We start from the raw sequence: 27,773 nt of genomic DNA on the forward strand, positions 1-27,773 counted from the left end.
GGACACAGAGAGACTCTGTAAATCCATCTACGTTATTCAGATTTGGTGTTTATAAATTCACCTATTCACTAAACTTTACTTGTAATCCTCAAATCAATATTCATGACACTTTTGCGGTTATTTGGGGACATGGGTGGAGCAGTGAAAAAGTGGAGTCCCCTGGCAGGCTCCTTCTCAGCTAAAGTTGAGTTGTGCTCTGCCTTCTTTCTTCAGCTCTCATACTGTAAACAAGAGTCCTTTTTTTATTAAAAAAAATTTTTTTTGAGGGGGAGAGAGCCCACAGGAGCAGGCGAGGGGCTAGAGGGAGAGAGACAGAGAATCCTAAGCAGGCTCCACAGAGCCTGATGTAGGGCTCAATCTCATGATCCTGAGATTGTGACCTGTCCCAGAAACAAGAATTGGATGCTCAACTGACTGAGCCACCCAGGTGCCCCAAGAGTACTTTTCATGGTTTGTTTAGTGCCATGGTTTTCATTTTTGTGCTTTTTCTTGGTGATTTTGCTGCCTAAAATGACCCTCAACTGTCTGTTCTTAAGTGCGAGAAGGCTTTGATGTGCTTTTAGGGAAAAAAATACTTGTGTTAGACAAGCTTTGTTCAGGCATGAGTTTATAAGCACTGTTGGCCATGAATTCAGTGTTAGTGAATTAACAATGTATAATAAATAAGGTGTCGTAGAACAGAAACATACATAAAATGAGATAATGTATTGATCTGTTGATGAAATGTTGTGACTAGAGGCTTGTAAGAACCTAGTCTTGGGTGTCTCCTAGGAGTGAAGCGTCAGCATTCACAACTACTTTATAGAACATAGTTACCAGGAATAATGAGAATTGAGTCTATTTGGAGTAGAAGCTTATTGGTCTTACTCATTGGTCACATGCCTAGGTGACCCAGGGGAATTTCTATGCTTTTGAAAATATAAAGTAAAAATCTCTTGGGAATTAAAGGAACTATTTAATTTGGAGCTAAGAACAAATACTAGTGCAGAGGTAAAATTTGACTTTCTGAATTCTTTATTTAAAGTTTGACCTTCTGAAGTCTGTTATTTGGGGGCACCATCTGTGATCACATGACCGTGGCAAGTGTCTGGGTTTTGATAAAATCTTACTACAACACATTCCAGAGATTGGGAGGCTTGGGGGCATTTATTTGAAGAGGTCCTTACAAGGTCTGCAAACAGCTCTTGGACTGTCTCAAACTCTGGGTCCTGGCTGACTGTGTGTATATGTGTCTGCTTCATTAGCGTGCCTCAGGTCACAGCCAGGGAGTCACATGTTCACTGGTTTTTAGGCACTATTTCTTTTACCGAGACCCTTCTTTACGGGGTGTGGTCCTTCCAGTGCAAATGCCTGACTTGAATCTAGGAAGTGGTGGGAGAGAATTTCCCCACATTCCTAGTATAACAGAGCTGTGAGAGAACGGACTTGGATGTAGTGAATGGATGACTTTTGGATAGAGCTGGTTAGAGGACAGAGTCAGCTGCACATCGTTGTAGCATCATTGCTATGTGGTGTTTTCTTTTAATAGCATTGAAACTAAAGTTTTGTTTTTTATTTTTTTAATGTTTATTTATTTTTGAGAAAAAGAGAAACATAGCATGAGCAGGGGAGGGGCAGAGAGAGAGGGAGACATAGAATCCGAAGCAGGCTCCAGGCTCCAAGCTGTCAGCATAGAGCCCCATGTGGGGCCCGAACTCTCGAATCATGAGATAATGACCTGAGCCGAGGTCGGCTGCTCAACCACTGAGCCACCCAGGTGCTCCTGAAGTTTTGTTTTTTAAATTCACCTATGACCTTCAGTGTCTTTTCTCTTTGTTTTATTTCACTTATTGTTGTTTGAAGAGTACCCCTTAAACCAGTCTATAAGATTGAATATACAACAGAATTTACAAAGAAAGTATTAGGCAGAGTCACACTAAAAATGCCGTTTGTATAGTTTCATCTAGAAGATTCTCTTTGGCCATATGCTAAAGGAACCTAGAGAAGATAAATTTATTTTTATATGAATCAGATCATCTAGGAGTCCGTGCTCAACTTTTTCAAGAGTTGGATACACACCAAATGTTCAGCCATGATTTGCTTTGTAAATTATTTTCCATGAAAATTGTTAAATGTAAGTTAGCTTCTAAAATCTGTTTGATTGAAATGGTACTTCTTATGTACTGAATGTTTGTAACCCTGCAAATTCATAGGTTGAAGCCCTAACCCCCAATGTGATGATATTTGGAGGTGGGGCCTTTGGGAGGTAATTAGGTTTAGATGAGGTCGTGAGGGTAGGGCCCTCATAGTAGAATTAGTGCCCTTAGAAGAAGAGGAAGGGATGGGGTGCCTGAGTGGCTCAGTCAGTTAAGCATCCGACTTCAGCTCAGGTCATGATCTCACGGTTCATAGGTTCGAGCCCTGGGTCGGGCTCTGTGCCGACAGCCAGCTCAGAGCCTAGAGCCTGTTTCAGATTTTGTCTCCCCCTTTCTCTGACCTTCCCCTGTTCACACTGTCTCTCTCTCAGAAATAAATAAACCATTAAAAAAATTTTTTTTAAGTTAAAAAAAAAGAAGAGGAGTGCTCGCTTCGGCAGCACATATACTAAAATTGGAACGATACAGAGAAGATTAGCATGGCCCCTGCGCAAGGATGACACGCAAATTCGTGAAGCGTTCCATATTTTTGGACTGATGGATGTGGGGGGAGGGGGGGATGGGCATGGAGGAGGACACTTGTGGGGATGAGCACTGAGTGTTATGTGGAAACTAATTTGACANCAGAAATAAATAAACCATTAAAAAAAATTTTTTAAGTTAAAAAACAGAAGAGGAAGGGAGACTAGAGTTCTTTGTTCCTCTCTCTCCCATTGAGGAAACAGTGAGAAGGTAGCCCTCTGCAAGCCAGGAAGAAGGTCCTCACCAGGAACTCAATCTGCTGGCACCTTGATCTTGAAATTTTCTAGCCTCTAGAACTGTGAGAAGTAAATGTCTGTTACTGGTCCCTAGATAACTTCAGGATGGGGGTTGGTCACCAGAGACCCCAACAATAGGATTAGAGGGTTGGAGCTTTGGGCCACCTTGACCTCCAGGAAGGCCAATGATTTAATGAGTTATGCCTATATAATAACCCCCCCAAAAACTCTGGCTGTTGAGGCCCATTGGAGTGTCCTGGTTAATAAACTGATATGTTTAAAGGGTGACAGTCCTGGATTCAGTAAGGATAGTGCACAGAAGCACTGCATTTCCCCCACCCCCATCTCTCTCTATATGAGTTAACGTTTGGCTGTTTCTGACCTGTGATTGTATATATAGCACCTGAGTCAGGAATGACATCCTGAGTTCTGTGAATCATTCCAGAAAATTATCTAATCTAAAGAGTGTGGGGACTCCTGAGTATAGTGTCAGTTGGTCAGAAGTATGGATGGTCTGGGGACTCCTGAAGTACAGCTGGCATCTGAAGTAATGGCAATCTTGTGGGGGACTGAGCCTCACATCCGTGGGGCCCAGTACTAACTCCAGGTGGTTAATGTCACAATTGTATTGTACTACATCCAGTTGCGGGTCAGAGTGGAATATTGAATTTATGTTTATCACAGTGGAAGGCTTACTACTGGCTCATATAGTTGATAGTACTTTGTGTTGATGAATCTTTTAATTTTTACCAATCAGATGGGTGCAAAATGTTATTGTCGTTTTATTTTTTATTTCCCAGATTTAAAAGCCTGAGCATCTTTTGTTTATTGGCTATAAATGTTCGTCTAATCCTCATACTTTTAACTTGCTTTACTTTCATGCTTGGCTGGGGTTTCTAGTATGATGTCAAGGGGTTGGGTATCTTTGATTTGTATGCCATTGAGTGTGATGTTGCAAAAGGAAACTTACTTCTTTTAAATTCAAACACAACCTTAATCTCTCAAGTTTAAAAGAATTATACTGAAATGAAGTTTGTCCACAGGTTATATTTTCTTGGCTAATGGAAAATGTTTCCCAAAAATAGATTATTAAAATTGTAGATCTGTTTGAGCAAGAATGAAAGAGTGCTAAGATCAGGAAGTGAACTCTCAGATTATCTCACAGTCCTACCCAGTATTTGAGTCCCTTCACAAGCATTGGCTCTAAGTGGCTCTCGGCCCTATAGTCTTCCAACTTTCTTGATCAAGCACACTAGTAGCATACTATGGCATATATCCATAACACATGTATGCTGACTTATTTATAAATGCTACATATATATGCTATAGTAATAAATGTACGTTACAAGTATAGTAAATGTAAAGTTTAGAAGGATAAGATCAAACAAATGTAAATACAGTTTCTAGTATTTTCTTCCTGCACATCCCAGTGGATCATCTTGTTGGCTCATTTTGGTTAGCAGTGATCTGGCCTCCCTTGTCCTTCCCCCAAGATGGGGAGCTTGCAACTTCTAGAGTTAGCTTACTTGAGGTATGGTGTTAATTTGTGTAGTACAGTGATTGGAATGAACAAGCATTTGGCCAAGGAAATTCTCACATCCTTGGAGAGTTTTTAAAACTTCCATTTCCTTTAAATCAAGTCTTCAAGTTCTGGGTGCTTGAAATGTTTTGGCTTGTAACTCTCAGCTGCCTCCTGTGTGGAGAGGAAAGGTAAAAGATAGTATGTACAGGCACAGTTTCTTAATCTCTTGGCACATAGGACATGTGAAATCAGGAGGTTCGACATCATGCTGTCTGGCCAGTTTCTATAAATGCTTCTGCAGCTGTCATAAGCCATGTATCACAAAGCCTCATTCTGTCATTTTACCAGATCTTTTAGTTATTATAAAGAGAGAACTTCCCTCCCTTGGCAAGTCCTTTCCAACAGTGAATTTATAATATAAATATGTCTCCACAGTGGTCTAAAAAAAAAGATGGATATGAGGAATCCATTCACCATTTGAGAGGCTGCTGTCTAAGCTTTTTTGTGATTGTGAGGCACACCTCATGTTAATGCCTTCAGTTCTATCTCATTTGCCTTTATCCTTGAGTGGGGAAGGATATTTTGTTTCACTGAGCTTTGCCATTTTTATTTTTTAGCAGTAAGGGCCAAAAGAATGCTGTCATGGAGATTTTGATGAAAAATGAGAAATACGGGGAGAAACACTGCAGTACTTATATTTTGTTACATCACATGTCCAATGCCTGTTTGTTACAAGGATTTGATTTGCTTTGATTTTAGGAAGAGAGAGCAAGTGAGCAGAGAAGAAGGGGCAGAGGGAGGGAGCGAGAGAATCTTAAGCAGGCTCCACGCTAAGTGCAGAGCCCAAAATGGGGCTCGGTCTCTTAACCGTGAGATCATGTCCTGAGCTGAAATCAAGAGTTGGACACTTAACTGACTGAGGCACCCAGGCACCCCAGTGACTATTAATTTGTTCATCATCCTTTGGCATTTTTGTCCACCACCCTAGGGAAACAGTGGAACCAAGCTGGGGGTTTGGGGTAGTAAGGTGGGAGGGGTTAACCTGCTTTTCTCTCTTCCCTTATTCTGTGGTGGTTAAGAACCAGCCTTCATGCATCAGCATCTCCTTACTTCAGGACCATTGTAGACCTTGAGGATGAGGCACTGTGCTTGTCTCACACTTAGCCTAAGACCACATCAGAGCAAAATCAGTCTCTACTTGCTTTCCTCAATTTTCTGCTATCTCAGTCACCAGTTCATTATGTGAACATACTCTCTCATTAATGTTACGGTTTTGATCCCTGGTTTTTGAAGCTTTGATATAAATTTTGACAGAAAATCACTTGGCATTCAAAACATCCATGTACATGCAAAAAGTGAAAACTTGATTTTTCTTTTAGAGACCCCATATGTCCCTCCACACCATCTAATGCTTGTAAATATTTAAACACAGAAAAATATTTTAACTTTATGTCTAACTAATTAAGGAAGGTCCTGTTGATTTTAGTTATTACCTAGTGATTGACCTTTTCGTTAAGTCTCCTGAAGTAGCTTGAAAAGCCAAGGATATGCTGCTTCATGAGTTCATGAGCTTTGGAAATTGATGTAATAAAGAGGTACTCTGGAGAACAGTGAGGATTACTTCCTTCTAATTTAAAGGGAACAGAAGAAAGCATCTAAAAAATGCAAACAGGAATACTTGCTGAAAGGTTTGGGGAAGTGGAGCTTTCTTTGAATTACCTGACAGAATAATTCCATAGCAGTTTTTTCTTTAAACACTGTGATCCCAGGGGCGCCTGAGTGGCTTAGTCGGTTGAACATCTGACTCTTGATCTTGGCTCAGATGACTTCCTGAGTTCAAGCCCCACATTGGGCTCTATGCTGAGAGTGTGGAGCCTGCTTAGGATTGTCTCTCCCTCTCCCTTTCTCTTGCCCCTTCCCACTCATGCTGTCTCTTTCAAAATAGATAACTAAAAGCTTTAAAAAGATTTATAAACACTGTGATCCCAGAAGTAATTTTAACTGAGTTGTTTTGAACAGGGGAGACTTCGGATTGTGGGCATTGCTGACTGTTGGCAAGAATGCCTTTTCCCGCATCCTCTTCTGGGCTCCGTCCAGTTGTTCTTTGTACTGTTGTTTGTGTTGACTAGCTCTTACCAGTTTTCTGTCCCATCTCTTTGGAGTTCACTTGTTTGGAGCAATAAAGTTGTATTTTGTTTTTTGTTTGCTTGCTTGTATGTGTTTGCGTATTTAATATACTTTTTGCCTTGATACTTTAGATATGGATTAAAATTATGAAAGACATTGGTCCAGAAAGATTATTCTTAAAAGGAACTTTATCATATTTGTTATTTTTGACTGGTTATGGATTCTATGCATTTCTGCATCTGGCGATAAGGAGTTAACTGGAAAGATATGTATCACATTGGAATGTTAATTGCTTTTTAAAATGCACTTAAGTCTAAAAACTCAAGTAATTAGATAAGATCCTCAAATCCCCAAATCTGGAATCAAGGTGATAAAACTAAAACTGTAATAGATGGGGTAATTTTAAACTTGTTTTTATATTACGGTTAAAGGCAACATAGTGAGATTAAGGGGATCATGACATACAGTTAGTTTAAGAAGCTTTAGTGACATACAAGGGATATTGAAAAAGGAGAAATTAGTAAAAATTTTAATTGGTGCCTCATGCTGTGCGAAGGAGAGTCTTCCAATTTAGATAACTGGTCTGAATGTATTTAGAATTATCTCTAGATCATAGATCAAAGAAGGGCAGTTTTCTATAACTTGATAGAACTGTTGTCTAGGAATGTTCAACTCCCATTTATTTGCTCCAATTTTCTGCTTACCAAGCAACCTATTGATGTTGAAATTTTGGTCTTCTGTGAGGACTTGCTCTGTGCAGATACCTGCTTTAATGATTTCACCAACAATAACAGAAAAACCAACCCTCCCCAAACTGTTATGTTCGAAAACAAACATGCAGTTGTTTACGGTATAATCAGTTTGGTTGAGTTTGGTTAGCACAAGTCAGTTCCCAAGAGCCTAATCATTTGATGGACTGATAAGAATTAAATTTCTGGGGGCGCCTGGGTTGCTCAGTCGGTTAAGCGGTCTACTTCAGCTCAGGTCATGATCTCACGGTTCATGGGTTCGAGCCCCGCGTCGGGCTCTGTGCTGACAGCTAGCTCAGAGCCTGGAGCCTGTTTCAGATTCTGTGCCTCCCTCCCTCTCTGACCCTCCTCTGCTCACGCTGTTCTCTCTCTCTCTCTCAGAAATAAGTAAAACATTAAAAAAAAAAAAAAAAAGAAAAGAAAGGTAACCTCCATTAAAGTATCGTACAAAAAAGTGATACTGCCCTAAAAATCCTCTGTTCTCAGGGGCACCTGGGTGGCTTAATCGGTTAAGCGTCCGACTTTTGCTTAGGTCATGATCTCACGGTTCGTGGGTTCGAGCCCTGCGTCGGGCTCTGTGCTGACTGCCAGCTCAGAGCCTGGAGCCTGTTTCGGATTCTGTGTCTCCCTCTCTCTCTGACCCTCCCCTGCTCATGCTGTCTCTCTCTCCTAGAAATAAATAAAACATTAAAAAATTTTTTTTTAAAAATCCTCTGTTCTCCACCTGTTCATCCACTCTCTCTTCTCAAATTCCTGGCAACCAGTGATCTTTTGTTTTACTATCGCCATAGTTTTTCTTTTCCAGAATGTCATGTAGTTGGAGTCATACAATCTGTACTCTTCAGATTGGCTTATTTCATTTAGTAGCATGCATTTAAGTTTCCTCTGTGTCTTTTCATTATTTGATAGCTCATTTGTTTTTATCCCTGAATGATATTCCATTGTATGGATGTACTACAGTGTGTTTATCAGTTTTGTTAAAGGACATCTTGGTTCCTTCCAGGTTTTGGTAATTATAAATAAAGCTGCTATAAAGATCCATGTGCAGGTTTTTGTGTGGATGTAAATTTTCACCCCATTACCAAGGAGCACCATTGCTGGATTGTATGGTTAACAGTATGTTTGGTTTTAGAAGTTGCCAGCCTGTCTTCTAAAGTGACAACCATTTTGCATTTCTACCAACAATGAATAAGAGTAATAATGTTTTTTAATCAGAAAGAGACTGATAGGCTAAGTGAATTTTTGATGACTTCGTTGTGAGGATATCATTTTGGCAAAGGACTGTGAAGTTTGAAGGGTCAGGGGAAGAGGGTTGACTGTGGTATGTGACACATGTGTGCATGCGTGTGTCATATTCCAGAAGTAATGGAGTATATTTTCCCCAGAAAAGTGGAAGCACAAGGACTTCTCAACAACCTTCTTTTCCAGATTGCCACAGCTCATCTTGTCTTACGTTTTGGAGTCATTGTTGGAAATAGAATCATGCTGTTAGTGTGGTTTCAGCACTAATGTTCATTATAATAGTACTGATGATGAAAATATCTGTGGCATATTAGGCATATGCCTAGACCCCCCCAAAAGATGTTTATTCTGGTCTATTACTGGTTACTGGGGTGTATTCTGATCTGTGCCGACTATATCCTAGTGCTGGGAGTTGAAAGTCACAGTGAAAACTGTGACTTTGGACAGTGCTCTTTGAAGTCAGGATAGTTTCCTGTTTCCCTCAGCCCAGGCCTTGATGTGGACAGAATCATCATTTGCCTTGTTGCTGGTACAATGGGGCGAGGGCTCTCTGGCCTTGGATGGCATAGCTCCTGTAAAGTTAGCTAAACGCTCCCTTTCTGCTGTCTGTGCTTCTGACTTCCAGTGGGTTTACTCTTCACTGGTATGGATGAGAGGACTTTGGAGGAAGCAAAGAAAGGCAATGGTTTTTTGAATTGGTACAAGGCAAATCAGAGGGAAAAAAAAGATAGGGCCTCCTTCTACCTAGGTGCCTTATAGCTACTCCACAGGAACAGTAAGAATCACACCTGCGTAAGTGGCTGGCCTGCCACCTGTATGCTACCTGACTTGTGCAGGGGTCTTCTGGGACTGAAATTTGGGTGTGGGTACTGCTCTGTTGAATATTGGACCGTTCTCCTACGGAATCGCCTTTGGACTACCATCATGTTTCTTCTGAGTCATAACATGAAATTTACCGTATGGAGTGTCTAAAAGACAACCCTCAATTTTAAGCTATTTCTCATTTTCCCTTTGAGAAGATTTTTAAAACAGGCTTATGCCAACTTGAATCTATAGGCATTTTAGGAATGTAAGTGAAATAATTAGATGCCTATTTAAAATATTTTATTTATTAACTTATAAGTAACATAGATAAAAAATTAGGATTGTTTTCCATAGTCCATCTTCTGGAACCATTTTATCCCAATTCTTTGCATACGTCTTTGACATCAGTGATTGTTAAAGTCACCTTTTAGCCATCAGTCAGTAGAGTTTCCCAGATCATATTATATTCATTTCCATGAATAAATTATTTATGATAGTGTACTTTAAAAATTGGTGAAAGAGTGCTGTCATTAGAAATTTTAAGCCATATATACTGATTCATGTTATATTAGCATGCATTTTTCCATTTCTCCTTTCGGTTTATATTTGGGATCTTCACAATATAGCCACTTATTCTCCCGCCTAATAAACTATTTAAAAAGCTTGTTATTTACAGTAAAGCCATACCTCCCAGGGATAATTACATAAATCTGGTTTAATCGCTTTGCCTCTTAAAAAACAAAACAAAATAAAAACCTTCTATTATGAGGAACTTGTATTATTTGAGATCATTTCAAGCTAGTTTGATTTCCCCACAGTAATTGTGGTCCAAAATGAAGTAACTGGGAGCTTTGTAAGAACTAGAATACAAAGTAATTCTTCCCTTTCTGAAAGGATAATTTTAGGGGAGAAATTCTTTTATTATATTAAGGCATATGTGGTATGTAGAACTAGTCTCAGTCCTTATCTGTACATGTATTCATAGAAGTTCTCTGAGAGTTCCTTACAATGCTCCCTTCTATTATTCTGGCATTAAGAATGGCAATACCAGGCATTTTACTCATCAGTATTCTAAAAATTCATATAGTAAGATATCAGGAGAAGCACTGAAAGAAAGTGCAGTTGAGAGTGTATATTTTATTGATCTATTGTGTCAAAACCACCCACTTGTATCTTATCAGTTATTCAGAAAAATCTAAATTTGCCCATAACTGATTTTTAGAAGTTTATGAGCTCAATTTGCCCTGTTTTATTTATTGATTTTTTTTTTTTTTTTTTTTTTGAGAGAGAGAGACAGCGTGAGCTGGGGAGGGTCAGAGAGAGAGGGAGACATAGAGTCCGACGCAAGCTCCAGGCTCTGAGCTGTCAGCACAGAGCCCAGTGCGGGGCTGGAAGCCACGAACCGTGAGATCATGACCTGAGCCGAAGTCGGACGCTTTACCGACTGAGCCACCCAGGCGCCCCTCAATCTGCCCTGTTTATGCCTTTGCTGAAACTTAGCATACCTTTCTTTGTTTTGCACTTTGATTTGCGCTCCCACTAGATTGTAATTTTTTGAGAGCAGAGAACACATTCATCCTTATATACTCCATTAACTTCTGGCATTCTGGATGTGCTTAGTAATTAAAGTAGAAAGTAGATGCCACTAAAAGTGGCATTTATAAACTTGGTTTATAAATTCTAGAGAAAATGAGCATTGGCTCACTTTCATGCTGTCCCTTTGCTGTTGTTTTTACCACTTAGCCCGTTCCCATTTTCATTTTTCATTGTTATATATAATTAATACTATCAATTATATTTTATTATTAACATTAATTAAGTTTCTCCCTGGACATGTAAGAACTCAGAGTGTTTGACTTGTAGCACATGTCCATTTCACCTGGCCTTGTATGAGACCTCTAAGAGGGTTGAAAACAGTACTGAGTATAAGCAAGCAAACAAAGTAATGCCTGTCTCTCTACCTAAAAATATATAGACAGGCCTGTTGTATGCTAAATTATACATCTGTGTTGTATGAACTTGAAATTTTACTGCTGTGGAAAGAAGGAAAACAGGGAAAATCTAGAGAAGGCTTCCTTGACTTATCGGCATAGAATCACGGTGCAACAATGTGCTACATGACTGCCTTGCGAGTCTAATCCGCCCACACGCGTAAGTCAATGGGGTCTTTGTTCCAGGCTTGCGGAAGAAGGCAGGAGCCAAGTAGTGGTGGGAGTTTAGTTTAGTTCCAGTGTTTTATAGATTGGGCTACTTTTCAAAGGGATCCAGACATTTGGTTTTTCAAGTGAGAGAAGCAAGAGCAGAAAATCCATTCTTTCTTGCTACTGAAGAACTTAATCTAAAACACTATGTGTCATTTGTCCCTCGTAGCTAGATGTGGACAAAGATGTATGATTATTTGTTTATAGTCTGGAGATTGAACAGCTTCATTTTTTTGTGGACATAAAAACCAAGAGTTCTCTTTTCCTCATCCAAAGATGGAAGCAGTTATTTGAGAACCCTGTGCTCAGTCATTAGAAACTTTTAACCTTAAAAATGGAATCTTAGTTTATTATCCTTTGCAGATTATACAGTATATTCTTCTGCAGCTGGGAATACAGGACTTGACTGAGTACAGAATATTGGCAAAAAGCACTGTGTATGTTCAGAAAATTATTGAGTTCTTTATAGAACTGAAGTTAATTGGAAATCAGCTGATGTCATCATGTCTGTGATGTCATTTGTATTCAGGAAATCAGTTTTTATGCATTTTACATTTCTCTAGAATGTCACTGTAAGAAAACAATGTATTAGAAAGATCTGGTGAGAGAGGTACCGTTAGAAATGTTGCTGACATGTAAGATTGTAGAATCAAGCAAGCTTTTTGGATCTAGATGGACGTTCAAGTTTGTCTTGTCAAAGTTCTTTATTTTACAGAAGAAAAATACAGATGTCTTGTTGCTGCTTACTTTCTCATATAGCACATTTCTCACTTTGCATTTAATTATTTATGTCTTTCCTCATATATCATATAGAAATACTTCAGGGCAGTAAGGACTGAGTCTTACTTCATCCTTGTTTCTTCAGTGCCTTAACCAACTGCCTGGGATGCAGTCCATTTTGGCAGATTTTTATAAAATGAATCATAGTATGAAGAACCAAACAGCAAATCAAGCTTTAGGCCACTGTGTTTCTTGTATAGGATTGCTGCTTATTTTACAAGTCAAATATTTCTCTCCCTTTAAAAGACCATAAAAATATACCTCAGAGTAAAGGGATAGCAGGGGATAAGACAAGACCTGGTTTTCAAAAGGTCACTCTCATGCCTGGGGAAGGGGTAGGGGCACAAATAAACAAAACATGCAGAAATAAAAAATTCGAATGAAATCCAATGAAGTGTCATGAGCATGAGCTGTAGAGAACTGAGTTTCCTGGTATATAACCAAATGTCTTTAGTAGAAATCTAAGCCCCAGAATCAGGCATTGGTCCATATATCCCATGGAGAGGAAATCCTTGCTACCACCCTGAAGGCTTAGCTCAGGCTCATGGTTGAAGTTCTTCTGAAACCAGAGCTGCTAAAAAGAACCAAAAGAGGGTTGCCTGGGTGGCTTAGTCGGTTAAGCGTCTGACTTTCGCTTAGGTCATGATCTCGCGGTTCGTGGGTTCGAGCCCCGCGTCAGGCTCTGTGCTGACTGCCAGCTCAGAGCCTGGAGCCAGTTTCAGAGTCTGTGTCTCCCTCTCTCTCCGACCCTCCCCTGCTCACGCTGGCTGTCTGTCTGTCTCTCTCTCTTTCTCTCTCCTAGAAATAAATAAAAATGTTAAAAAAAAAAAAAAACCAAAAGATTGGTCCAGGCAGGATTGGTCTTAAGGATGCTGTGTCGATGAATGGAATTTTTAGCCTTTTAGCTTTAGGAAAAGGGTTTTTTTCCTTTGATCTTGTTAAAGGCTGCCACAGACAAAGCCTCTTTTTAAAATTGTGTCCTGGCCTTAAAATAATTGGAAGAAGGTCTTAAAGGGCATCATGTTAAACTTTGTTAGTATCCAGAAACCATTATTTCATTGTTGAATTCTGACCTGCTATGTGTAATAGATGAGTGAGTCTAGTAAACAGATATTTACTGAACACCTGGTTTGTGTCAAGGACAGTGCCTGAGGGATTGCAGAGTAGTGTTTTCCAAATTGTGGGTTACAACTCCCTAATGTCATAAAATCCATTTAGTGAGCTATAACTAGCATTTTATAACAAATAAAATGGAGAATAGAGTAAAATGTCAAATTGCATCATAGATAGTATTGTTTTATCAAACTTGAGTTTTAGTTCTGTGTGTATGTTTGCTATGTGTCATGGTTAGAAAAGCTTGAAAAATCCTTTTGTAGAGGACACCCAAAAAGTATAGATAGACTCCTTGCTTTTGAATAAGTTACTCTCTTGTAGGATAAAAGAAACTTATACAAAGGAGTAAATATTCAAGTACTGAATTCTGTGGTTTCGTTAGTGAGTGTTGGGTGTTCTGAAAAGTAATTGTCAAGTGTCATGGAGACCATAGTACTTGAACTAGACATGGAAAGATAGGTAGTTTGGAAGCAGTAAAGGTTATAGAATAATTCCAAAGTGAGAAATGATATATGGATAAAAAAAAAAAAGAAGATGGCAAGGCTGGAGTAGAGGGTTTAGTTTATATGGGAGAGATTTAGGATATGGTTTGAAGGTAGAAGATGAAGCACAGTTGTTCAGATTTATGGATACCTTGCAATACATGCCTAAGGAGTTTGCACTGGATCAAGTAACTTGCAAAGATTAGTAAGCTGGGGAGTGATAGGATGTAGGATGGGTTTATACAGTATTTCCCCGCTCCTTCCCAATTCCTCTTTGGTCCTGGAGCTCCTAAGGGAATTTCTTCCAGGTGGGTGTTGGATACCAAGGCTCTGGCATCAGATCAAAGAGAGCTAGAGAGGACTTTGGCTGCTCTCCAGAATGTAAATAGAAAGGTAGAACAAGTCCCATTGTGGTGCGTGTGAAATACTCCCTTGCATGAGAACTGAAGCACTGTCTGTTTGAAATATGGTGAAGGATGGATTTGAAGAACATTTCTTCTGATACCACTGCTAAATGTTTGCTCTCAACGTAGAAGGAAAAGTAGATAAGAAAAGCTTATGTTTTTGAAGTACTAGGAATCTGACCGACCTACCTGAAGTATGCTATGTAAATAATTTGTGCGATGATCTCTTTGCCTTCAACGTCTCTTCACTGAATGTGGTATGTACATAATTTATAAAAACAATTTCAGTAGTGATCATAAAAAGCTTCTGCTTGCTGGAGAGGAACATTGAAATTCCTTACTATCTACTAATTGGAGAGAAACTTAAGTTTCTGGAATTATAATATACATTAAAGGGAGGGTGATTTAGAGAAAAAGCATATTTGAACATGACTATTTAATCTGTAACACTAAATACACCAATAATTTAGATTGACTTATGGTTGGAAATTTTTATTTTTGTTGTGGTAGATCATCAAATGTTCAAAACCGAGGCTATACTGCAGAATATTCAATGTTTAATCTAAGTCTTTAGGAAGAATAGACAGATGCTTGCATCTGGGAGTGCAAGAGCGTTTACAAATAATCTATGGAGATTGCGGGGTGCCTGGGTGGCTCAGTCCTTTAAGCATCCAACTTCGGCTCAGGTCATGATCTCACAGTTTGTGAGTTCAAGTCCCGCATCGGGCTCTGTGCTAACAGCTCAGAACCTGGAGACTGCTTCAGATTCTGTGTCTCCCTCTCTCTCTGCTCCTGCCCTGCATGTGCACATTCTCTCTCTCTCTCTGTCAAAAATAAATGAACATTAAGAAAAGTCTTTTTAAAAAAAAATCTAGGGAGATTGCATATGTTGGATATTTGGTGGGGGGGGGGGCATAATTTAATCAGGAAGGTGATCTAGCAAGTTCAAACACAGCCCACAAGAGATGAAGGGATGTGAAGAACACACACTTTGGTCTCTAAAAGATAGTGTGTTTGTTGGGTATGCATTTCCATCCCACTGCAAAGAGGGTGGGTGAATGAAAAATGAAGTGGGTATTCGTTTATACTTATCTTAGGAAGGCATCTGCTCACAATCAGTCACTTGTGGAGAGAGGGCCAGCTGGCAGAGCACTTTCATGATGTAAATTGTCCATCCGCTCAGAAGAGAAGTACAAGGAAGCCTGTGTGAAGGACTGAATTCCAATCCAGAGGACAATGGAGGGAGGCCCTCGCAGAGATCTAAATGGGATCTGCTCACATTTTCCACTTTATTTGTGGTTATCAACATGTCATTTTTCCTGCTGTCCCAGTGACGATTGCTGTTTGAGATGATTTCTCCATTTCCCTCCTTTTGCTGCAGTTACTGCTCGTTAGGTCTCCACTTGGGGTGTGCTCCTCCCCTGGAAACATGGTGCTGCTTTTCACTGCACTGCTGTTTCCTCTGTCCTTCTGCTTGGCTGATTTATCTTTGCAGGCCCTACAAGGGCTAAAGGTCATTACAGATGTGATTTTCAAAATGGATTACATCTGCATCCCCTCACCTTTTAACGGCTCATCTTTTTGCCTGTTCATTTGCCAGGAAAGAAACAGGTGACATTTTTTTCCCCTATGAAGTAATAAGTAATTTTTATATCAGGTGTATTAGAATTGTTATTAATCTTGTAAAATTTCTGAATAGGCTTTTTTCATAGTTTTGTGGCAATAGAGGAAAAATTCAATTTTCCTTGGACCAAATTTTAAAAGAGTATGCCCTGCAGAAAAGAGGAAGAAGAGGTTTTAATAGAAATCTTTGTTCTTCTGGCCTTTGATTTCTTAGATCGGGATTGGCAAGTGTTCTCTTTGAAGGGCCACATAGTAAATGTTGTAGGCCATGCATCCTCTTTCACAATTGCTCACCTCTGCCCTTGTGGCCAGAAAGCAGACATAGACAAAGTGCAATAAATGGGTGTGACTTTGTTCCAGTAAAACTATTTACAAAGTAGGTGGTTGGTGAGATTCAGTCTGCAGGCTATAGTTTGTCAACCTTAGGCTCAGGCCAGGAAGGAGGTGTGATCAGTGACCTCAAAGTATTTCTAAAATGAAAAAAAAGAGCACTCCCTACAGATGAGATGTGAATGTTGTGAGTGTATTTAAAATCTGGAATATCTGGAGCCTAAGTGTCCATTAACCGACAGATGGATCAAGAAGATGTGGTTTATCTATACAATGGATACTACATGGCAATGAGAAAGAATGAAATCTGGCCATGTGTAGCAACGTGGATGGATCTTGAGGGTGTTATGCTGAGCAAAACAAGTTAGGTAGAGAAAGACAGATACCATATGTTTTCACTTATAGGTGGGTTAAGAGGAATTTTGACAGAGGACCATGGGGGAGAAGAAGGGGAAAAATAGTGGGGGAGAGGGAGGGAGGCAAACCATGAGACACTCTTGAATGCTGAGAACAAACTGAGGGCTGATGGGGTGGGGGAGAGGGGAAGGGAGAGATGGGCATGGAGAAGGGCACTTGTTGGGATGAGCACTGGGTGTTACATGGAAACCAACTTGACAGTAAACTAAGAAAAAATAAATAGACATTAAAATTTTTTTTTTTAAATCTGGAATATCTGGGCTCCTAGGTGGCTCATTTGGTTAAGTGTCTGACTTTGGCTCAGGCCATGATCTCACAGTTCAGTTCATGAGTTTGAGCCCTGCATTGGTCTCTGTGTTGACAGCTCAGAGCCTGGAGCCTGCTTCGGATTCTATGTCTCCCTCTTTCTCTGCTCCTCCCCTGCTTGTGCTCTGTCTCTATCTGTCTCAGAAATAAATAAATACTAAAAATAAATAAATAAATCCAGAATATCAGGTCTGAATTTTTAGTGTTCTTAAAATGCCTCAGTCAGTCTCAGTCTCCCCCTTTTCTCTCTCTCCCTTTTTTTTCTTCCCCTTTCCCTGCTCTTCTCCATCTCTCCAATACTAATATGAACTCCCGGTACTTTGCTCTTGGGCCCCCCATTTGTGTGTGTGTGTGTGTGTGTGTGCATATACACACAGGTAATTATTACTATATGATTTTATATATATACACGTATATGTGTATATATACATATATGATTTTATATACATAGACTAGTATATGTGTGTGTATAGATAGATGTAAAAAATATCTATTTTCTTTTAACACCTGAAATTTCTTCTCTGAAAAGTAAATATTTCTACACTGGTCTTTAACCAAGAAAATGTAACACCCTCCCTGAAAATGCCAACATTACTTGATGCAGACTAGGGTTAAACTAGTTCTGAGCTTTCAGACAATGAAGTTAAAGTGTTTTCATATCTTTTTGAATGTACTGAAGCAGAAATTAATCCTTTGCTTCCAGATTTGTTTCTTGCCATTGAGAATTGCTGATGGTTATGTATCATTTTATTAAATACTAGTCATCACTGAGAAGAGGAAGGAGCCAGAGGGGATAGGGAATTTAGTTTACAGGGAATCTTGACCAGTATCTGCATGAAAAGAACAACACTGTAAAACCCCTACCAGTAGGCGAGTTTTCTCAAAATAGAAATGTATATTTCCACATGCCTGGGAAATAGGGCCTTGAGGATACAAGTTGCGTGACAGGAAACTGGCATGGAGAAAAATGTTGGGGAGTTTGGGCTCAACTGGTCCAGTCACCCAGGCTCCTCAGATGTGAGGTGAGCAAGCACTGGGAGTTTCTCATCTGAACGTGTCCTAAGAAAGATTGCTGTTATTCTGGTTCACTGCTCATGCCTGCATAGTTAACAGTTACAGTAAAGTTTACCTTGAAATACTGACATGTGGAAATCAGAGTCACCACTCATGAGTGCCTAATTTCATTCTGCATTGCAGCGTGAAGGCCAGAACTCCTTCCCTACCTAAACCTTTGAAGGGTGAGAACCAAGATGAAGAGTTTGCAGTAGGGCAGTATTTCTCAAATGTAACTGTACATAAAAACTCACCCAGAACCTATAAAAATGGAACATCCCAAGATGAGGCTCAACAATTTGCATTTTTTTCAGAAGTTTTCCAGATGATTCTGACAGGCAGTTGGTCCTTATCACAGACCAGATTATGGGACTACTGTAGCAGGGAAGACTAGATGTGGGCTGGCTCTCCTGGGGAGCAGCCTTCCAGAGCATCTGTGGTTTTGGGGTACTAGATAACTTTTTAATCTAGGTACTTACAGTAACCTGTGTTCATTCCATTATTTCTCTTTCTAGAGGGAAATCTATGAGAAGTCTCAAAGAACCTTATTTTGGACCAAAATGGGTCTCTTTTAGACACTCTCACTCATCTACATCAGGGAAGAGCCGCGCTGCTCAGTGTAAATTCAACTGCTGGAATGGATCGTTCCTACCGACATAACACATGCTGTCTTCCCACCTTAAAAACAATTTCCTCTTGAACTCCTTCTCTCCTCTACCTACCACTTTATTTCTTTATAGGAAAATTACTTAGAAAATTGTCTTTATTAGCTGTCTCCAATTCCTGTCAACCCGCCCCCCAAGAAACACACACACACACATATGCACACTCACACATGCATGTGCACACACACATATTCTCTGGCTTTCATCCTTATCATTCTGCCACACCAGTTGTTGTCAAGGGCAGCAGTAAATCTCCAGGTTGTCAGATCCAGTGACCAGTGAGTGGCCCAGTCTTCATCTTTCTTGGTCTTTTTGGAGTATTTGACTCTGTTGGCCACTCTCTTCTTAAAACATCATTTAAGACTTGGTCTCTGATGAGGATGAGGGGAGAGAGGAACCTTTTTGCTGGTGGGAATGCAAACTGGTACAGCCACTCTGGAAAACAGTTTGGAGGTTCCTCAAAAAATTAAAAATAGAATTACCCTACAACCCAGCAATTACACTACTAGGTATTTATCCAAAGGATACAAAAATGCTGCTTCGAAGGGACACATGCATCCCAATGTTTATAGCAGCACTATTGACAATAGCCAAAGTATGGAAAGAGCCCAAATGTCCATTGACTGATGAATGGATAAAGAAGATGTGGTATATATAAATAATGGAATATTACTCAGTGATCAAAAAGAATAAAATCTTGCCATTTGCAACAATGTGGATGGAACTAGAGTGTTTTATGCTGAGTAAAATGAGTCACACAAAGGCATCCTGTTTTCCCTCATCCGTAGAATTTAAGGGGAGAAAAAACAGATTAAACATGGGATGGGAAGCAAAAATAAGATAAAAACAGAGACAGAGACAAACCATAAGAGCCTCTTAAATACAGAGAACAAACTGAGGGTTGTTGGTGGGGGGATGGGCTAAATGGGAGATGGGCATTAAGGAGGGCACTTGTTGGGATGAGCACTGAGTGTTTTATGTAAGTGATGAATCACTAAATGCTATTCCTGAAATCATTAATTATACTATATGTTAATAAACTTGGTTTTAAATTTTTTAGAAAGATGGAATGGAAAAATTAAAAAAAAAACTTGGCCATTGAAATTCTATTCTGTTTGTTTGTTTTTTTTCCTGCTTCAGTGGCTGCTTGTCTTTGAGTCCCTTTTGCTGAGTCCTTCCTTTCTCCCCCACCTCTAAAAGTTGGTATGTCCCAAGACCCTGTTTGTACCTCTCCTCTATCTATACCCATTCCCTAGGAGTTTTTTTTATCTAATCCCATGGCTTTTGATACTATCTGTATAGTGGTGACTTCCAGATTTCTCTCTCTTGCTTGGAGCTCTTCTGAACCCCACTTCTATGTATATATTGTCAACTTGACACGTCCTCTTAGAAGTTTTATAAGTATCTCAAAATATCCAGAGCTAAACTCCTAATTTTCTTGCTCCCCATCCCCACACCTGTTCCTGCCATATTCTTCACACAAAAAATGGCAGCTTCATCTTTCTAGTTGCTTCCACCACAGCTTACACCCTACATGCAATCCATCAGTAGAACTGATTCACTCTACCCTCAAAATGTGGCCAGAATCTGGGGCGCCTGGGTGGCTTAGTCGGTTAAGTGTCCAACTTTCGCTTAGGTCACGATCTCGCGGTTCATGGGTTCGAGCCCTGCGTCGGGCTCTGTGCTGACTACCAGCCCAGAGCCTGGAGCCTGTTTCAGTCTGTGACTCCCTCTCTCTCTGACCCTCCCCTGCTCACGCTGTTTCTCTCTCTCTCCTAGAAATAAATGAAAAAAAAAATGTGGCCAGAATCTGATCACAACTCACCGCTCCCAGCATGGACCAAGCTCCCATTATCTTGTGCCTGGGTGATAGCAAAAAGCCCCTCATTAGCCTACTTCTCCTCTGTGGTCCCCTCTATCGTCTTTTGTCAATAAAGCAACCTGAATGATCCTTTTACTTATTTTTTTTAAATTTTTAATTTTTTTATTTATTTCTAGGAGAGAGAGAGAGAGAGAGAGAGACAGCGTGAGCAGGGGAGGGTCAGAGAGAGAGGGAGTCACAGACTCTGAAACAGGATCCAGACTCTGAGCTGGCAGTCAGCACAGAGCCTGACGCGGGGCTCGAACCCACGAACCATGAGATCATGACCTAAGCGAAAGTCGGATGCTTAACCGACTAAGCCACCCAGGCGCCCCTGAATGATCCTTTTAAAATACCGGTCAGGTCATGTAACTCCCTTGGACAGATCCTCCAGTGGGTTTTCATCTCATTCGAAGTAGAAGCCCAGGTCTTACAGTGGCCTACAGGGCATACATGAATGGCAGTCCCTCCCTCTCGTCAGTTTCTCTGACCTCCTTCCCTACGCTTTCCTTGTTTTCTGCTCTTACTTCTGCTACATCGGCCTCCTCACCATTCTCCAGGCAGCATGCTCCTACCTCAGGGTTATTTGCATTTGTCCTTCCAAGAACGCTGTCCCCCAGATGTCTGTTTCACCTGTTCGCTATCCTCAAATGTCACCTTATCCAGGTCAGTCAGGCTGTCTCTGGTGACTGTATTAAATGGCACTTCTCCCCCACGATTTCCGTCTCCACCTTGTTCTTCACTGTGTCATTTATCATCTGATGCATTACATTTTTGTTTTGATTTGTGATTGTTATCTATCCCTTACCTACTTCACTCCGTACTGTGCTGTCAGCCCTTCAAGTTTGGGACCTTGTCTGTCTCATTCTCTGCTCTAGCCCCATACCTAGAACAGTGCTGCAATAAGTGCCCAGTAAACACTTGTTGATAATCGGACTTGGAATTCTCAAGAGCAGTTTGGCTCTTATCCTTGACCTAATGGGTGGCTGTGGTAAGAAATTAAGCAGTTGTGAAAACTGAGAAAGATATTTTGGTATTTAACATATTTTATGGTATTTGTAGTTATTTCTTCTTTTGAGGACAGATACAGATCTAAGGAAAGAAGGGGCTGGGTTTATTAGGAATTAAACTAGAAAGTAAAAGGCATTGTAACAAAATGAAGGATTAAGTATTCTAAATAGCTTGGTGGACTTTCACTTAAATTCACCTAGCAAATAGTTGTTAAGTAAATAAAAGTACGCAGATGGTCAATTTTCTTTTTTTTTTTTTAAATATTTTATTTATTTCTAGGAGAGAGAGAGACAGCGTGAGCAGGGGAGGGTCAGAGAGAGAGGGAGACACAGAATATGAAGCAGGCTCCAGGGTCTGGGCTGGCAGTCAGCACAGAGCCCGATGCGGGGCTCGAACCCACGAACCGCGACATCATGACCTAAGCGAAAGTCGGACGCTTAACCGACTAAGCCACCCAGGTGCCCCGCAGATGGTCAGTTTTCTGTGACTCGGGGGGTGGAGGGTTTATCAGAGTCAATCTTAGTCTGTTATTGCACCACTGTAATTATATATGAGAATCTTTCCCCCCTCAGATTTTCTTTTTTTTTTTTTTACCATTCTTTATTTTTCTGTTGATAAAAGACAAAAATTAGTCCATTCCTAATAGTGTATGGATGCCACAGAATAAGAAATAGCTTCCCATAAAACTATGGTGTCTTTTTTCTTTTCATACCTTAATAATTAGACATTTTTAAAGTATTGGTTTCATGCAGCTTATATTTCATTGCCTCTTTATTTCTATTTCCTTAGTATTATAATTAACTTCTTTATTTTCTTTATGTGACTCCATTAATTTCCACATGTCAGTCATTTCCTAGTAGTTAGAACTCTATTGTTCAGTTGAGTGGATTTTTTGCCTCAGCTTGGCTGAGTGGGAGTAATGCTGGCTTCATTCCTTTAGCTTGGCTCAAGGATTTCAGGCATGCTTGTGACCCACTAGCCTGAATTAGGGCTGATACTGAGTCTTGGAAACATGAGGTTTGGGTTAATAAGGCATATATGCCCAGTTCTTGGAGTGCAGTTTTACTTGGGAATTGTTTCTTTTGATGAAGATTTCAAATAAAATGATAAAGATATAAATTAGGAAAAACTTATTTATCTTAAAAATGTCTAATTATTAAGGTATGTCTAGATGGTAGAAAATATCTGTGACCTCCAATAATATTTTGCACCTATTTGAAAGTACCCTCCAAGACTATTTGGTATTCTAGTGTTAAGAATCCTCTCTGTTCACACAATGGCTGTGCAATGATCTCATATTAGTGTGCTAAGCCAAATCACTTTTGACCATTTAATTTGCTACAATGTATATGGCATTTTTCAGGTATTGCAGTTGGGTAACACAAGCAGGAAGATTTTAGTTTTTGAGGATTGCTGTACTGGGCTGGTGCCATGGTCTTACTCAGCAATAATAGCACCAAGGTTCCAGTGGTTTGTGGGGGGAGTGGTGGGGAGAGAGTAGAACTGTCTTCTTTGGCTTAAACTTTAAATTGGTACTTTATGGAAACATGTAGTTTCTCTAAGAGATTATGGGTTTATCTTCCCCCAAATCATGCCAATCAACTTCAAAACTTCTGTTTTTCCCTTAGCTCCATTGTTAGAGCCATAGCATTACTTTTATAAATAGCCTTTTGTATAGAATTTTAGTTTTTAAAAGAATTCTAAAATGATTAACTTCTCTGTTCCTTTATCTGCCTGCTTTGTATATTTGGGACTGAGAGTCCCCACGGCCCAGCACCACTAATCTGAGCACACCTCTGTCGGGACAGGGCCACGTGCGTCATGTGATAGGAAGTCCTCATTGCATGTGTTCAGGAAATTTGCACTGTTGAAGCCTCTTGTTTATTCATTTGATAGGAATGCTTTCTCCAATTGTAAATTCCATTGCATTTGCTTCCATAAGTTCAATTTAAAATGACTGTTTTATACAAAGCCCTGCAGGTTACTTTTCCTCGACTAAATTGTGCTGATTTAGATGTGCCTCGCACAGAATTGTCCCCTTGTGCTGTTGGCATTCAGCTGATTGATGAGAGAGGGTATGAAAAAGGAACACTGAAATTTAAGGGAAAGAAATGGGCTAATGAGTTTTAAAAACCATCTACTTTGAGGATGAGTTTTAGCCAGTAGAAACTAACCTTTCAACAGGCAGTTTGACCTGAGGTTTCTAGCGGCTGGCATGAACTCTGTGCACCATCTCACCTCCACACGTCCTGTGTATGACTGCTCCCCTTTATGCTCTCTGATCACCCATCTGTGTCCACTTGAGGATCCCACATTGAGCATTCACTTGGCCCTGGGTCATCGTGATGGGCCAGGCCGTATTTGTACAGTCTGTCTGCCGCGGTGGAACGAGAACAGCTGGTCAGCAGCTGTACACGTTGTCCTGGGAACTCTGGTTTCAGCCAGCAGTTATACTAACAAAAATGAAAACGTTTCAAATAGTTGCCTTCTGTGACCTACTGTTTGTGTTAACTGTTTGGAGAATCCCATTTAGTAGCCTAAGCATCTGCCATCTCTGATTGACTTTATGCACCACAACCTTACTAAAGTGGTATAGTCCTAAGGTCCGGTGTGACTTCAAGGAGAACAGTCACTTTCTGATTCTAAGGTGTTAGCACATAGGAACAACAGTGAATCAGTGACTCCTAATTTGATACTTTAGAACGAATCATTTCTCTTCATTGCATTCAGGCCACAGAAGGGCGTTTTGAAAAATTCTATATAGCCATTGTCATTCATTACCTCACTGTAAAGGGGGCTGTTTCACAAGATCCTCATGGAATTCTTCTGAGCTGTGCATAACAGAGAGGCATTTATGTTCCCCAGCAGTCAGTACTTGAATCCAATTCTAAGACAGGAAAGGTTTCTCCCCTACTCAGAGAGATTAGAAATACTTAACCACGTAGGAGGCTTAAGCAGAATTCCTCTGCTTGGCCCTGCCTGAACAAAGGCTGGATTCTCATTGTTCAGACGCCTCCCCCCACCCGCCTCGTTCCCTCAGCCAGCCTGAACTGTAGGAATCAGAGCAGGAAGTAATAGTTAATTTTGTGTCATTCTAAACATCTGTACTTGAGTCTTTTTGTTTATGGAAGGAATGTGGCAGGGGGAGGGGGAAAAGCAGTACAACATTCAGAAGCTAAATATTTTCTTGAGGGTGTGTATCTCTCTCGTCTCTTTTCATGTCCATTNTTAATTGTTTGGCTTGGCCTCTTTACCTTAAAGGCATACTGCCTACTTTTGCATGCTCCCACAGTGTAAAAATAGTAGAGAAGCTGTCGTCAGCCTAGAAATCAGGAGACCTGACCCCGTGTTCTATTTATCCACCATTTAACTAGATCTTTTTATTTTGTCTACTGTGAAACGAGTAGGATGGATAAAGAGTAGGGAGGTATGGTGAGGGGGAGAGAGGGAACGAGAGCCAGGGTATATGACAGGTCTCACCTGCAGCTGTTTAATGGAATAAAAGCCAGCTCCTTAGTGTCCCAGTCTTTGATTATCCATGACTACAGGTAATTGTGGATAGATAACTCAGGCCTTGACTCTTCTCCATTTTCGGCATTTGCTTCCTTATTTATTCAGATTAGATTCCAAATTCATTGACCTAATTTCAGTCCCCTTTTCTTATTATCCATAAAGGGGATGTGAAGTGGCTGTAGAAAATTGCACCCACACAGAAATATCTGTGCAAAATCTGTACCCTGTTCTTGGCACCCCTGTTTCTGCCCAACAAGCCTTCTTTTCCTCCAGTCCACTTTCTCTGCTGGTCTCTTCCCTCTCTTCAGATATTCCTCACTGGCTTTGCTCTCAACCCCTTAGCAGTTACCTGTGATTTTCACTGCACAGAAAAAATAAAGTCATCAGAACTCTTTCAATGTCCATTCTTTAAAACCTTCTCGGTCACTTGCAATTGCTTCCACATAGCAAGGGGGTAAGGTAAGGTAAGGTAAGGGCGCAGCTTTTCTCCTGTATAGAGCCAGTTCTCTTGCTAGCACAGAATCCCATTCCTATTTCCCAGCCTTGTTTCCACATTCACTCTTTCTCTTTTGGCTGACTCGACCACAGCATATAATACAACCTCATATCTCCTATCTAAAAAAACAGAAAGGAAAGAAAAATCTTCCTTGATCCTATATCCCATCCCACTATTGTCTTCTTGTTCTCCACTTCCCCCCGCTTTTGCCAAATGCCATAGCAGATTGACTACACTCATTGTGTCTTCTTCTCTACCTCATATCTGCCATTCATCTTCAGGCCCACCCACCCTGCCCACAGGACTGCTCTCACGAAGTACAGCAGTGACCCATTGTAGCTTGAAGCCAATGGACATCTCAGTCATAGTCTTACATGACTCTCTTAGCATATTTTAACACCATTGATTCTTTCTTCCTCAAACCTTCTTGGCTTCCATGATATTTGTGCTCTTACTTGCCTTCCTCTCTGGCCTCACAGCCTCCTCTGTAATCCTACCATCTGCTGTCTATGCTTTAAATGTTGATGCTCCAGAGAGTGATCTCAAAAGTCAACTCTCTTCTCACTCAGCACACTTGCTTCATTGGTCTCAACTATACACAACTTTCCCTGTCCATCTACATGCTAATCTATATAACTAACTCAGCCGTCTCTCTCGGGCTTTCAGACCACTCACATCCAACTCCATAGTAGACATCTCCTCTTGTTCAAATGACCCACAGACACCTCAGAACTAGTACATCCAGAATTGAACTCATGTCCCCATCCTGCCTTCCACCCCAGCCTCCAGTCCTGCTTAACCTCCTCTGTCCTCTATTTCAGTGGGTGGCTCTGCCCTCCATCTACTTGTTTGTAAATTAGAAAACGGAATGTTATTTTTAATCCTTCTACCTATTTCTGGAAAAGAAGCTTTGACAGTGAAACAACATGTCAATAGAGTAAAAGTAGAGGAGGCTTTCAGAGGTGGCTCCCACTCCCCCTTACCGTCCACTGGTTACCAAGTTACTGCCGAGGTCTGCTTCCCACATCTCCACAAAATACACTCCTTTCTCTCCGTTCCAACTGCCCCTATTTTTAGTTCAGCCACTGTCATCCCTCCAGGATTATTGCCACATCTTCTTAACTATTCTCCGTAATTTTAGTCCTGTCCCTTCCAACCTAATCTCTACCCAGTGGCCAGAGTAGTCTTTCTAAAAGTCAAATCTGATCATGTATTTCCTGGTGTAAATCCTTCAGCAGCTCACCATTGCCCTTAGGTTGAAGTTGCTCTTTAACACGGCCTCAGGCCTGGCCTCGTCTCCTTCCTGGTGAGCCCATCTCCCGCCACTCTCTCCAGCTCTCTCTGTGTTACACAACTCTGATTCTCGGTGATCACTCCTCTGTGTTCTCTGGGCTTTCATACATGCTGTTTCATTTAGCGCAACCACTGATCTCTGTTTGCTTAGGTAATTCCTCTGCATTCCTCAGGTCCTGGATGTCGATGTTACTTCCTTTAGAAAATGTTTTTTGATTGTACAAGTCCAGGTTAGGTCACTTTCCTCCGTGCTCCCAGAACTTTATGCACTTGCCCTGTCAAAGCACCTATCACATGGAATTGCAGTGGTCTTCCTCCACCTCTGGACTGACTCTAACTCTGAGGGCAGTGCACATAGCCTTCTTGTCATGTGGCACATATAGCCTCCTTTACAGATTGCCACAGAGCCCTTTTCCTCTTCAGTTGTGGCCGTAGGTTAGAATGGAAAAGGCAGCTCTGAAAACAAGACTCAGTGAGTGCGGCCAGCACCAGCAAACCAGTTTGCTTCAATGTCTAATGCTAGCAAAGTTGCTTGCTCACGTTCTGCTGCCCAGTGCTGTGTCTGTGGCAGCAGTGAGAGTGACCCCAGAAGCCCACGTCTTTCAGAGAGTGGCTCTGTGATGCAGATTTTAGTCTGGAACACAATATACCCTGTTCCATTTTATCTTCTTTCCTTTGATCCAGCCTCCTGCAGGTTGGGTTGTTTAAAGAACAATGAGATGTCAGAAATGGAGACAGAGAGAGTAGGAAAGCAAGGGTAATCTGTAATCCACAGGTTAGCCAGTGGGCCTTTGAACATCCCAGACCACCTGTCCTAAAGAGAGTACAATTGTTCTACCACTCTGGAATGTCTTAGATCAGCTCTGGAATGCTAGAGATACTATATTA

General features: G+C 40.7%; 1 protein-coding gene and 1 non-coding gene across 2 annotated transcripts in view; both read left to right on the plus strand.

Moving 5' to 3' along the window:
- The window catches only part of LAMC1 (laminin subunit gamma 1), a 124,796-nt gene that overhangs the window by 50,009 nt on the left and 47,014 nt on the right, over positions 1-27,773 (plus strand). The window lies entirely within an intron of this gene.
- On the plus strand, positions 2,560-2,666 carry LOC144230962 (U6 spliceosomal RNA). Its single transcript, XR_013334930.1, has one exon. It is a non-coding gene; the product is annotated as a U6 spliceosomal RNA (small nuclear RNA).

The sequence above is a fragment of the Crocuta crocuta genome, unplaced genomic scaffold (assembly GCF_008692635.1).
Source record: "Crocuta crocuta isolate KB4526 unplaced genomic scaffold, BGI_CrCroc_1.0 scaffold3, whole genome shotgun sequence".
Taxonomy (NCBI): Eukaryota; Metazoa; Chordata; class Mammalia; order Carnivora; family Hyaenidae; genus Crocuta; species Crocuta crocuta.